We start from the raw sequence: 14,254 nt of genomic DNA, 5'->3' as shown, positions 1-14,254 counted from the left end.
CTTGAATCCCCGGCTATGATAGTACGGGAATAGTTCTCAAACTTGAGAAATCACGATAGTAACGTGCATGCAATGACTGTATCTTCGATTTGTGCGAGAGGTGCTCGTGTCTCAGACATGGTCATTATAAGTCTTGTCTAGTGTAGTTGAAGCATGTAGAGGATGGTGAGTTTTCAAGAAAAGGATCTGTCCCCTGTCAAAAATTGATAATGGTATCTCCTATGCACTTGACGATGTGTTTACGTTCTATAAACCAGTAGCCATAGTCATTGGTCGAAAAGGAAGAGGTTCCATATTGAGCAATTGCCGTAACGAGATCTCCAGTATTAAGCATAGACACGTAGTCCAGAATGGAAGTATCATGCCCTAGACTAAGGTCGAGAGATGGTAGACGGAAGGACCGCACCGGTATAGATTCGAGAGCCTAAAAGCTCACATGGATATTCGCCTAATCTCTAGTGCCATGGACCGTGGCTAGACAGCCACCATGATGATGGGCTTTCTTGATCAAGGGTTGATCAAGAATTATTAATTAAATTAGACTTAATTAATAGTAGTGTTTGACACTAGCCTAGGTCTAGCTGAAAGGTGAAGCTAAAGAGTCACACAGAAATCACCAAGAAGGGACAAGGAATTAATTGAGAATTAATTCCATACGTAATTCGATACTTATAAATGAGATGGATCCATTGGACGGAGGAGCCCGAGAATAAATTAATAGGATTAATTTATATTGGGTTTGCCCTTAATATTTCATAAGTTTGACTTATTAATTAATAAAGGCTTATTGGGCTCACATATTTAATTGAATTAAATATATGATGGACTTAATTAGGCGGATTTAATTAAATTAAATTTAATTAAAATTAATTGTGCCTTGTATTTTATCTTAATAAAATTGGCCAAGCACCTAATTAAAAGTTTTTGGAAAATTCTAGAAAAGAAAATTATTGACTAACAATTATCACTTTTTGAAAGTGCTATGTTAGTCATTCTTTATTTGGAATAAAGAATATATTACCTTACAGATTGTAGAATGAACCTAGCCACATTCTAGTACATCCATACCAAGTAAATATATGTGTATTAGTTATTTGGAATAACTAATAAAAACTTAACATAACACAATATAATTTTCCAACCCTAGAAGCTCCATACGGCCGCCCCCTCTCCTACACACTTGTTGTGTTCTTTTTTCTCTCTAGTTCTTTCTAGCAAATTGAATTGTAGGATCCCATACCTCGGTGTGGTATGGACGTGTCTTTAGAGGACTTCTACGTTAAAGTCTCACATGTACGAATCAAATGAAGGAGGTTTGAAGTAAATCAAGTACATGAATAAGAATTAAAGAAGTATTCTTAATGCACGTTTTTTTTTTAAAGTTAACTCTGGATGACTAATGCGGTACTAGCTTCCAGATTCATTCGGATAATATTTAGTCTCAATGTAAATATACGTTCAAATTTAGTGGTGCTGTGGTGGCTTGAAAACGTTTCAAGCAAGATACCACAACGAGTATCACCACCAAACTCGAATATATGATGACTTTAGAAGTTGTTTATGGAAAATGGTATGGACTGCAAAACAACATCATTGGATAAATAAGGTGCCTAACACTACCGAGCTAGTAGTTACCTTGGAGGATAACACAAGGCTATGGCACGAAAAAATAGGTCAAGATCTCGTCATAGATTCAGAAAAAATTCTTAGATACCACTATCTGCTGGAGTGATGGAAGAAAAAGGTAACAGGCAGTTGGACCGTGTTACTTTGGCAGAAGATATGATAGACCCAAGAGACCATCCTAGTATTGCAGTTGCTCATGCTTAGATATATCTGAGGGACATGGGTGATAGGCTTTAGGTCAAGTGGGAGATAGTTAGAATAGGTGACCAAAACGTCAATTGGATTGGCGGTTTTGTAAACTATTTAACAATCTTCATTAATGTGATATTAACTTGATGGATGTAGTAAGCATTCACCTATGGCACTATGTGTTTGTTGTGGTTACTTATTTATGTTGAACGGTGTTTTAATATCACAACAAATGCCCACAAACCAATTAGATAACCCATGTAGTTGGGTTGCACATTGGATAGCAGCTCTGAAACCAACTTTCTAGGATTGGTCTAAAACGTTCCAAGTCGAGGATCTCGAGACCGGGCATCAAGAGTCCTAGAGGGACTTGCACTAAGTATTTCATTAATTAGATGAATGTCGTGTTTCATCAGTGACAGACGTTGGACGCCTATGCAATTTAGTGGGTTAGTTGACAAGGTTGTCACTTGACTGAAGTGAATCCCGGGATTCATCATACGGAAGCCTTGGAGGCTTAGTCAGTATGACTGGAATTCCTTGCTTCGATGGGATTAGTCTTCGGAGTTAGGACTATTACAGTTACGTGCAATTATGGTTGTAGCTTGGATCTGGCGAAAGATGATTGTATCCTGGATGTGGTCATTATAAGTCTTGTATAGTGCAGTCAAAATATGTAGTAAGAACAGTAGATTCCAAGATAGAATCCGTCACCTGTCAGTATATGAAAATTGAGTCTTGTATGTACTCTAAGATCGTTCAAGCTCTTAGAGTATGTGGGCACAATAGTTGGTTGAGTATGGAATGATTTCCTACGTCAACCAATAAAGTAAATGCATCTTGAGTTTTTAAGCATAGTGTCTAGTCTAGGATAGGAACCGACGCCCAATTCTATGCTCTAGACTTAGACCGGGAGACGGATGATAAAAGGACCATACCCATATGATACTCAAGAGCCTAAATGTTCACACCAACATTTACTTAGTCTCTAGTGCTATGGACAGGTACTAGACAGCCACCTATGGTGATTGAAATTTTTGTTTAATGGTTAATTAGAAATAATAAATAAATTAGATTCAATTAATTATTATATTGGACACAGACCCAAGTCTAGATGAGGATAAACCTAAAGAATCACACACAAATCACTATGGAATTGGTAGAATTAATTTAGAATTATGATCAATTAATTAGTGCTTAGGTTAGATTTATTTAATTGGATTAAATGAGTGTTTGGGCTTAGTTGGGTTAAAACTAATTATATTAATTATTACCCAATGGACCTTGGTTGAGTTTGATTTAATTTGATTAAATCAAGACCTGTCCACAACTTGAAGTCCAAGCCCATAAGAGATAGGTTGAAGCAAGTTAGGAGGAGTTTCAACTCCTCCACACCATATGACCAGCCATGATGATGAATATAGCGTGGTATACATCATGGTTGCAGGTTATATGAATGTGTGTATGTATAGGTTGCCTTGGAGGCAAACTTGGCGATTTGAACTTGGAATTCAATTTTGTATGTAATATACAAAACCACACACACAACTTGAATGTATCATGCATGCTCTCACTCTCACCCTAAGCCACGAAAATTACAGCCCCTAAGGCTCTCCAAGCTTCTCCATTGTGTTCTATGTTGAATTAGATTCACGTTTAGAACTTGCAACCCAAAAGTACTAAATAATAGTGTTTATTTGGAATTATTTTCTTCTTGTTATTTTCTATCTAGCAATGGCTCAGAACTTTGGTTCCATTTTATGGTGTGGACAACTTATAAGATTTCTGCGTTGAATTTACAAAATGAACAGAACGGGAGAAAGTAAAGGGAGCAATGCATTACTACCCAATTAAAGAACGAAAAGGTAGAGTTTCATTAAAATTTCTATACTTTTTCTTTTCATCCTCTAGCCACATGTCTAGTATGCTTAAATCTTTGTTATTTTGCTTTTGACAAACCCCAAACGCCTGAAAATTTCAAATGGAACACCCATTTGAAATTGATTTTAAATTTTTCGATTTTCACGCTTCCACCGAGTTCTCGGACCATACTGATTCTTTCATGAACATATATCTTAAGAGCCTCAAATACTTGAGGGATGAGATCAATAACCTTCACCAACGTTTGGAGAAACATGTTGAAGCAGGGGCAGATTAGGAGAGAGAGGAGTCACGACTATCCATCTGCTAATGAAGGGAAGAAGGTGCTGGAGAATATGTGGACCAGCAAGCTGGAGGAACTCAACAAGTCTTTAGATTTTCAAAACATGCTGACAACAGTGCTTTGGAGTACTATTACCACGAGTTCCAATCCTATGTCTTTTAGTTTGTGGATGTTGGCTATCCTTCTCCAAGCACTCCTGCTTCTTTCTTGATACACACACTAGGCTGGCTGATCACCTAAACTGGAGGAGGAGGTCCCTGGTGAGCTACTTGAGGTCTTTCCCCGTGTTAGGCATGAGGAAGAAGTTCCAAAGGCCCTAAGTGATCAAGTGATGGAGGATGCCTTTTTCTCTTAACGTGGAACCCCCAGTTAGTGGTGATGAGAGTGTCCCCCCCGCTTGATGATAAGTGACTATTTTTTCTGCACAAACAAATAATTTAACTTTTAGGTACCTCTTGAGAGGTTACAGAAATGCGGGTGTTGACCTAACAATTGTCAGGTTTCTTTTTCCTAGCACTTAGAAGCATTGAGTTCTATTATTTCCCCCTTCTTCTTGCTGCGAAACATGGTTTTCGTTTAATTAATTGTTGTTGGGTTTTTTCCCACTTCTTTTCCTGTGAACTGATGGAGATATGTGCATGAATACAACTTGTTTTTCCTGCAGGTTAAAATAGAAAGTTGTGGGATATAATATGCTTGCATAGTTGCTTCCTTGTAGGTGGTTATTGATAGAAACAGAGGGGAAACTCTATACTTATTTTTCATGCATAGATAAGTATGGTGTCTTTCTAAGTAAAGAAGAAATAATTTCTTAGCTTGTTAAGGTGGTAGCCTAGTATGTTCCTTCCTGTTGATAAGGCAAGTTCATTCGGTCTGTTTCAAAACCTTCTCATTTACCATCAAGGCATAATTGTCCATGTCTAGCAAAGATAGACCATGATCTATTACACTTTGAAATTAGCAAGTTTAGGAATACTAGGAAAAAAAAAAGGAAAGTAATTCATACAACAAGTGAGGATATGCAAACCATAAAATGGTGATCAAAGTAAATGCATCTGCTAAAGGCATTTTATTATGGCACATGGACTATGAAATGAGCTAGCAAACGCCAACTATTTATAGGATTGGGTTGATGTTACCAAATGACTACATAATGCCTCTATTTATAGGAGTGTATAGAGTAGGATACAGGAGTTGTTAACGTGTCTTGCTGGAATGGGCTTGTTTCTTAGGCCTGCCAGTTCAGTCACACAGGAGCTAATCCTATGAGCCTTGCCTCCCTCCTGGTAGGCCACCTGGGCTCTTATCAAACTGGGCTAATCTGCCTTGCTTGCGTGCTTAGTCCATAAAAGGTTTAGGGGGCTATTATCATGGGTCTATTCCCTGAAAAAAAATGTGCGGAAAGAAATGAGCTATCTACTCAATAAGTATAGCTTATTATTTTATATTAAAAAGCTATGCAATTGACACAACCAAAAATCCTTCGTCATACAATTACCACAGAATCACAAGATGACCAAGACCAATATTCACAAATTGATACAAAATATAATACACTCAAAGTTGTTATTTATTTTCTTGTGGCCTTGCTTACCCAAGCTAGAGTATATCATTCAATGATTTTGTCATATATCATAATCATCATAGATCAATTTCTGATAGGAATCCATTTTGTACTTATTTCATGTAATATTTTGACCTATTTTGTGATCAAAATGCTCCTAATTAAATATTATCTTGCAGCATTCGGACAAACGAAATGGAAAATGAAGAAAAGCACCAAAATAAAAATTCGGACAAGACTCAAACTCAATTTTTTGCAAGAGTTTGGAGCTGCTTGGACTACCTTTTGATGAATGAGGAGTTTAACTAGGACAATAATTTTATTTTCATAAGTCTTTTAGTTCAATTAGTAATCTAATTCTAATCCTAGTAGAATTTGGTATCTAGCTATTATAAATAGGTGATGTAATTCACTTTAAGAGAAAACTTTTGAACTCTTCAGATCTCGATGTTTTTATTACATTTTGTTACTTTGCTTTTCATGCATTCTTCCATGAGCATGTCTAGCTAGTTCTCTCATTCCGGTTGAAGACTTGGTGAATGCTTAATTCCAACAAGTTGTGAGATCTAATTTATGCTTTCTACTTTTATTCATATTGATATTTGTGTTGTTCTTTATGTTTTTATTACAAATAATTTGATTCATTGTCAAGAATATTTGCCTAGCCAATTGAACTTGCAAATCCGTAATTCTTTGTTTAGTTCAATAACTAACGGTAACAAAACATAATTGATTATGTAGAAGTTTTCGATTATGTTGTGGGGAATGCACAATCTAACTTAAATAAATCCTCGTAGGAATTTATTGGTTAGAATTGGCCCTTTCTAGTTCTTAATGTTGCTGGTAAATTAAATCTTGAGGACGTTCCCAAGGTTGTTTACTGATTAGAAATTTAGTTAACGGACGTTCCTTGACTATCCACAAGGTAAGGAAAGGTGAGGTCGTTAGGTCGTACCAATGGCCATAACCAATTTATCAATTATGAATAATTGTTATCTTTGCATCTATGATCAACCATGGAATTAAGCATGATCCTGTCCTTAACTGGAATACTCTTCTTATATTTACCTCTTCTAATTTTATTAGCTTTTTAGTTTAATTTAGTTTTTATTTTTATTCTTCTTCACAATCAAAACTCCCCCTAATTATTTTTATTTTTTAAAGGAATTAATTTAAAATCAATCCCTGTGGATTTGACCCTACTCACACTTCTACAAAATTATTCGTAGGAATTATTTTTGGTGGAATCGACACCCATCAATTTTATATAATATATAGCATATGATACCCATCATATGTGATATCTCTACACCTCTCTAGTATATAGCAATATCAGCATAGGACATCACATCGAACAAAGCATCACCAAACCCTAATTAACTATACTTACTGATTGATCCCACATTTATTTATAAGAGATTATGGATGTTACATCTGGTGCTCTGCTCTTTTCCTAATTAGGAGGATTGTCCTGCTCCACTAGCTTAGGAGCCTCGAGATCCACTAGAACTGTTGGAGCTACTCATGAGCAATGGGTTTGTAGCAGTAGGTCTAGCCATGGGGTCGAGAGATGGATCGGGGGCATAGAGTACTACAACATGCTATGAAGGTGGGATAGTTGAAACCGCTACAACAGGGAGGGAAACCTTTCCCTCAAAAGATTCATTATCACTTCCATTATCTGAACTCATGTCCAAAATCAAGCGTTCCCACAAATGACGCCAATGATACGTATCGTGTTTCAGGTACCAGAAGGAACTAAGGACCTTCAAAAAATATTTAAGATTATCGAGGATTAACTTGCACCATTGAGGTTACCACTTTCATGTTTAAGTCGGTAATGGTTTACTTAATAAAGTGAAAGAAAAACTCAAAGTGATGTGAGAATAATGGTTAAATGTTAAAATAGTAAGATATAATTCATGGAGAGAGCAAAGTGTGGGATTAAAATAGCTTTAAAATCGAGAAAGAGAGTAAAAGTTTAAGTGTGAGAGTAGATATTATCAAATGACATAATGAAACCTTTACTTTTAGGTCTTCGTGGAGTAGGAAGCAGAGGGTCGTAAGGGTGAATCAGAAGCATTGGATAGCAACATCTGTTAGCTAAATAGCAGAAAAAGAATATCAGATTTTGGACTTATTTTGAAGAAGTTATGGTCTTTTTGATTGAGTTTTGTATAGTCTATCTCAATCTTTCGGGATTCTATTACTTGCTGGTTATCAACTAGGTTGCCACCGAAACGGCTAAGAGTTTGCTGGAGATATTTTAGAGTAACATGCTCAAATGTGTTGGCAACTTGTACAATGTGTTCACCTAGCTGTTTGATGATGTGTCAGTCTTATAATGCGCTTGCTCCTTGGGCCTGCCAGTAAAGATAAGAGAAATGGCTTAATGGGCCTGACCTTCCTGCTCATGGGCCAGCCGATTTAGGTCCAGCTAGGGCTAATGAGAATGCCTTGGGCTGTACAACGAATGTAGAGGGCATGTTATATATATATTTTTAAAAACAAGTTGCAACATTACCCCAGTTTTGGGTAGCTTTGCAAAATTCGAGTGAGCCTTTAGTATTTAACTTCTTTTAGAAATATTACTAGATAATGGCTCATGATTTTTTTTATTTTAAGAAATAACGACCAATGTAATTAGCTCTTATTGGTTGGGTAACAACTCAATTTTTTATTTTAAATTTAATTATTATTTTATATAATCAATACAATTAATAATTAATTAATAAATTAGTTTTACTAATTAAAATACTTAATTAATAATATTATTTTTATTTATAATTATATAAAGTTTTTATCTAATATTATTATAATTAAAAAGATTAATAAATAAAATGTATCAAATATTTAATTAATTTTTAATAATTAATTAGTAAATTAGTTTTACTAATTAAAATACTTAATTAATAATATTATTTTTATTTATAATTATATAAAGTTTTTATCTAATATTATTATAATTAAAAAGATTAATAAATAAAATGTATCAAATATTTAATTAATTTTTAACAACTAATAAATTCAAAAAAATTACATACAGATATAAGAATTTGTAAGAAAAAATACAATAAAACTAGTGATAATTACAAATTTTAATAATGTCCATTAGTTCCACATGTGCATTGTTGGCATTGGCTTAGTTCTTCTTTTTTCTTGACCTACTAATTCTATAATGTTTATTTTGTTCTTGATCATCATAGTCGGCATGAATGTACCACCAACTTGATGATGTTGCAGAACTCGACTCTACTTGATCACAATATGCACTAATTATGGAAATTGGATTGATGAAATTTTATATCGTGACTTCATTTTTCCTCATGGTAAGCACCGATATTACTTGAAACATGTGTGTTTCACTTTTAATAATTGTTATAACAATGTAGAGTTGAATGATCTTTGTTGGAGATTTGGTTTTGAATATCAAATCATAAAATTTTATCACACTATGGATGTGGTAAGAAGTATAAAGCAGAAGCCTTCATGTACTTATACCCGATTTAAAAGAAAATATGGGTAGCTTTTCATTATGGTAAATGACGGTGCAATATTATGGCAACCAACGTGTCAGAATGCATCAATGGAGTTTTATTGACACAGCACCTTCCTGTGACTGCAATTATGGAAATTACTTTTGCTCATGTACCTTTTATTTTCGTGAAAGGATGATGAAGAGTAGTGCAATATCAAATAACAACTAACTATGGACAGGTTATGTATATAAGTTGTTCAAATGTTAGTTCAAAAAGTCCGTAGAGCATGCAATTACGAGATTTAATAGATCGACTTAGTGGTTACAAAACACTATCATGGACAAGGGTGTAGTACCCATGTTCTCAAAATCGCTGCGAGAATGTTCATGTGGCAAATGAAGTCGGTTTGGAATTCATTGTTCTCATGCTCAAACGGTACATGTTGCCTATAAGCTTAACGTTGCATCAATAGTTAAACAACATGATTTAATGCATTACAAAAGGACATATCCTAAGTCTTTTAGATATCCTACAATTTTAGCTGGTCCATGATACTATTCTTCGTGTCTCTACTCTTCCGGTTTGCTAGCAAACTACACACATTCCTATTGAGATGAATTAATTATTGGAATGGGTGGCCAAAAGCCAATTGGATTGACTATTTGTCATTCTCCAATCTTTATCAAATAATATTAAATTGATGAATATGGTAAGAATTCATCAAGTTGGCAGTGTGTTTCATTGTTCTTACCACTGATATTGAACGAAGTTTCAATGTCATAACGAATTAAATGCTTACTGACTGAAAGGTAAACCCCATGGAGTTGGGCTGCGTATAGGTTGGCAGCCATGCAATCAACTCGTGAGGTTTGATTTGAAATATTCCAAGTCGAGGTCCTTGAGATAGGGCATCAAGGGTCCTAGAGAGACTTGGAGTAAGTACGACAATCATGTTCCATCGGCAGGAGACATAATTCGTGTGCAGTTTTAGTGGGTGGGTTGGTTGGTAAGGTAGTCGACTGAACTGACTCATGAAAATCATCATACGGAAGCCTCTTAAGGCATCAGTATGATTGGGATTCTTAATTCCCATAGTACGAGATTAGTGCTCCAACTTGAGGAATCATGGTAGTCGCGTGCATGCGAAGACTGCATCTTGGATCTGGTAAGCAACGACTATGGTGCAAGACATGGTCATCATAAGTTTTGTCCAGCGCAATCGGAATATTAGTGAGGATTGTGGATTCCAAGATAGATTCTGTCTCCAGTCAGTATATGACAGCTCTATGCGCTTTCAGATGGTTTAGACTCTTCAAGTTTATAGGCATAGTGATTGATCGAGTGGGAAAGGATTTCCTACAATGATCATTACAGAACACGCATCTCAAGTTTTAAGCATAGTCGCTTAGTCAAGGATGAGAATCGATGCAAAATTTCATACCCTAGACTAAGGTTGGGAAACAGTTGACAGTAGGATCGTACCTGTATGGATTCCGAGTCTAAATCGTATGGATTCAGAGCCTAAAGATCTCTAGTGCCATGGACTGTTGTTAGACAGTCACCGATGGTAACAGGTTGTTTTTGGTTATGGGATAATAAAAAATAATTAATTAAATTAGATTTTATTAGTTGTGTTGGTCACACAAGCTCAAGTCTAGCTGAGGGTGAACCCAAAGAGTCACGCCCTACCATTATAATGGGATGAAATTAATTTTAAAAGCGTTGGATTAATTAAATTAAATTAAATTAATTCTTAGAGAGAATAAATGATTAGACCATTTATTTAGACCAATCCATTGGATGGATGACTTAAACTTTACTTAATTGGATTAATTAGAATTTTAAGTTGGCCACTTGAATTTATTGAAATAATTTTATCGGGCTTGGTCTTATTTATAAATAGAATTTATAAATTAAAAGAAAGATAATAAAAGACCTTGATCCTTTAATTGGATTAAAAGATATTATAATGTTGGGCTTATAAATTAAACTAGGTTTAATTTGAAGTTCATTAGACGTACGCTTGGTTTAATTTTAATTAAACAAGTCCGATTCATTAAAATACAAGTCCAAGGTTTTTGTTTTACCTTGTATGTTAAGGAGCCAAAAATCCTCCTTGGGTGTGGTTTGGCTGAATTTGTGCCCTAGGATGCACAAAATTCGGCCACAACTTGGCCTAGAGGTATTAGTTGGTTGTAGGAGTTTTGCTAGTTCAAGACTTCTTGGTATCTTGTGACTAGGTCACATGTAAAACACCTTAAAACCCTCATAGCCGACCAGCAGCTACTGCACACACACATACCAACGAAATTTCTCTCTAATTTTCTCTCCAAACAACCCTCTCAAAATCTTAGAGATCGAAAGAGGAACTAAGGATCCATCATTAATCAATATCGTTATTGATTCTTTGCTCATCTATGGAGGTTTTGCTAGCACGAAACCTCCACATCCTTTAGTGGTGGTGTGTCATTCTTTGGAGGATCTCCAAATCGAGATATCATCATGAGCGGAATCAAAAATGGAGGGGAACCAATGTTTGTAGCCATGCGAGAAAACGACAAGGGTAAAACTTCTATTTAAGTTTTTTGTACCTCTTATCTTATTTTCTTGTGATTCTTGGCCTTCTTGTTTTTATTGTAGACCAAACGTCCAGAAAAAGATCAAGGGTACATCCCTTGATCGGGATTTAATTGTATGTTTAATTATATTTTTTTATTTTTCGCACTTTTTAGGCCGATCCACTCCCATCACTGGCCACAAGCACGTGCATGACAACAAATTCATATACAACAAGAATCCCAAGAAAGCCAAGCTACTTTCATTAATCTAAGTGCCAAGATGGTGTTGAAGACAGCAAAATAATGGAGCTACAATTTGATTACATTTTTTCTTTTATTTGTATGTAAATTTTGTGATTAAAAATTAGTTAAGTATTTAATATATTTTTATTTTTAATAATAATTTTGTACCAGGACATCACAATCAAAATGAAGTTGAATATTAACACCATTATTGAACCCACATAAGGAATTTTAATGATCTTGAAAGAAAATATCAAAACAATAAATTTGAAAATATATGAATAAGTGCTAAAAATAAGAATAATATAGAGAAAACTTACTCAAAATAGATCTCTAAACTGAAAGTACAAGAATTTTCAATACAAGGAGGGATGCTCAAAGATATTAGGTCTAATAGTTTCTAAGGTTGAATGTCTAGAAGGGGTAACATGATGAGAGTAAAAGTTTGTATTGATTTTTAAAGAATTTTGTTGAAAGAACTTGGCTCCTACAGATCCATTAGGATGTTTAATTTGATCAATTTCTAAATTTTCTATGTGTTAAAATAGGTGGCCACAAAGCCAATCAGATTGGGCTTTTGTAAACTGTATTTGATAATTTTGATGTAATATAATATTATAATTTTGAATAAAAATAATATTCAATAATTGGCAGTGTGCTTTGTTGTGTTTTTTATTTTGTTAATATCCTTAACTGCATAACAAAGCCCACAGACCAAACGAATAAATCCAAGGGTTTGGGGTGCGCATTATTTGGCGGCCTTGAAACCAATCCCTTGGATTGGTCTAAAATGTTCCAAGTCGATGACCTTAAGATAGGGCATCGAATGTCCAATAGAGGCTTGCACTAAATACTGCAACCGTGTTTCATTGGTAAGAGACATAAGTTGTCTATATAGTTTTAGTAGGTTGGTTGGCAAGGTAGTCAATTAACTAAACTAAGTCGTAGGAATTGTCATATGGAAGCCTCCTAAGGCTTGGTTGGTATAATTGGGATTTCTGGCTCCGATAGTACGAGAATAGTTCTCGGACTTGATGAACAATGGCAGTCACATGCATATGATGGCTGTAGCTTAGATCTGGCAAGCAATGTCTGCATGGAAAGATACGAAGGTTATAAGCATTATCTAGTGCAGTCAGAGTGTGTGGTGAGGACGGTGTATTCCAAAAAAAAATCCATCCCCTATGAGTATCGTGATAGTAACATCACTTATACGCTATGAGACATGTTTCTTAAAAATCTATGGCCATAGTGACTGAATAAGTGGGATAGGTTTTCCCATGACAATTCAGTAGGGTAAATTGGTGGTCTCTAGTTATTAAGTCTAAATGTCTATTCCAGGATGGGAACCGACATCCAATTCCATGCGCTAGACTAAGGCTAGGAGATGGTTGATTGAAGGACCTTACTCATATGAATTCAGTTACCTGGATGTCATCTATATTACCTAGTCTCTAATATCATGGAATGTAGCTAAATAACCACACATGGTAACGGGCTATTTTTGGTTATGAGATAATCGAAAATAATAAATTTAATTTAATTTAATTTAATCTAATTTAATTAATTATATTAAAAATACGCTAAAGTCTAGTTGAGGGTGAACCTAAATAGTCACACCCTGCCATTGTAATGGGATGGAATTAATTTCAAAAGAATTGAATTAACTTGATTGGATTAAATTTAATTCTTGGAGGGAATAAATGATTAGATCATTTATTTAGACCAATCCATTGGATGGATGACTTGAAATTTAGTTTATTGGATTAATTAGAATTTTAAGTTAGTATTTACAATTATTGGCTTGATTTTATTGGGCTTCGTCCAATTTATGAATTGGATTTATAAATTGATGGAGAGATAAAAAGGCTTGGATCTCTTAATCGAATTAAGGGATTTTAATTTTAATGATGGGCTTGTTATTAAACTAGGTTCAATTAAAGTCCATTTGACGTGGGCTTAATTTAATTTTAATTAATTAAGCTCGATACATTGAAATACAAGCCCTAGACTTTGGATAGGTCAAGGAGGAGTCACACTCCTCCTTGGGATGAGGTGTGGCTGAATTTGAGCCCTAGATGGAGCACAAAATTTGGCCATTAGGTTTGGTTGGGTAAGGTTGGTTGTTGGAGTCTTGCTAGGTCATATATAAGCCATCCTAACATGCCTAGCCGACCAACTTGTTGCATTTACACACATCCTCACATTTTTCACTCTCTCTCCTCTCCAAAAAAACTCGCTCAAAATCTTAGAGATTTGAAAAAGAAAATTCAAGGATCAAACATTTATCAATAACATTATTGGTTCTTGTGCTTCTGTGGTAGGCCTGTCAACGAGTCGAGCTCGAGTCGAGCTCGACCATTTTTGTCGAGCTCGAGCTCAAGCTCGACGAGCTGGCCGAGGTCAAGCTCGAGCTCGACGAGCTGGCCGA

This window comes from Sesamum indicum, linkage group LG12, assembly GCF_026168435.1.
Source record: "Sesamum indicum cultivar Baizhima isolate 11 linkage group LG12, ASM2616843v1, whole genome shotgun sequence".
NCBI lineage: Eukaryota > Viridiplantae > Streptophyta > Magnoliopsida > Lamiales > Pedaliaceae > Sesamum > Sesamum indicum.
Note: the sequence above shows the minus strand (reverse complement) of the source record.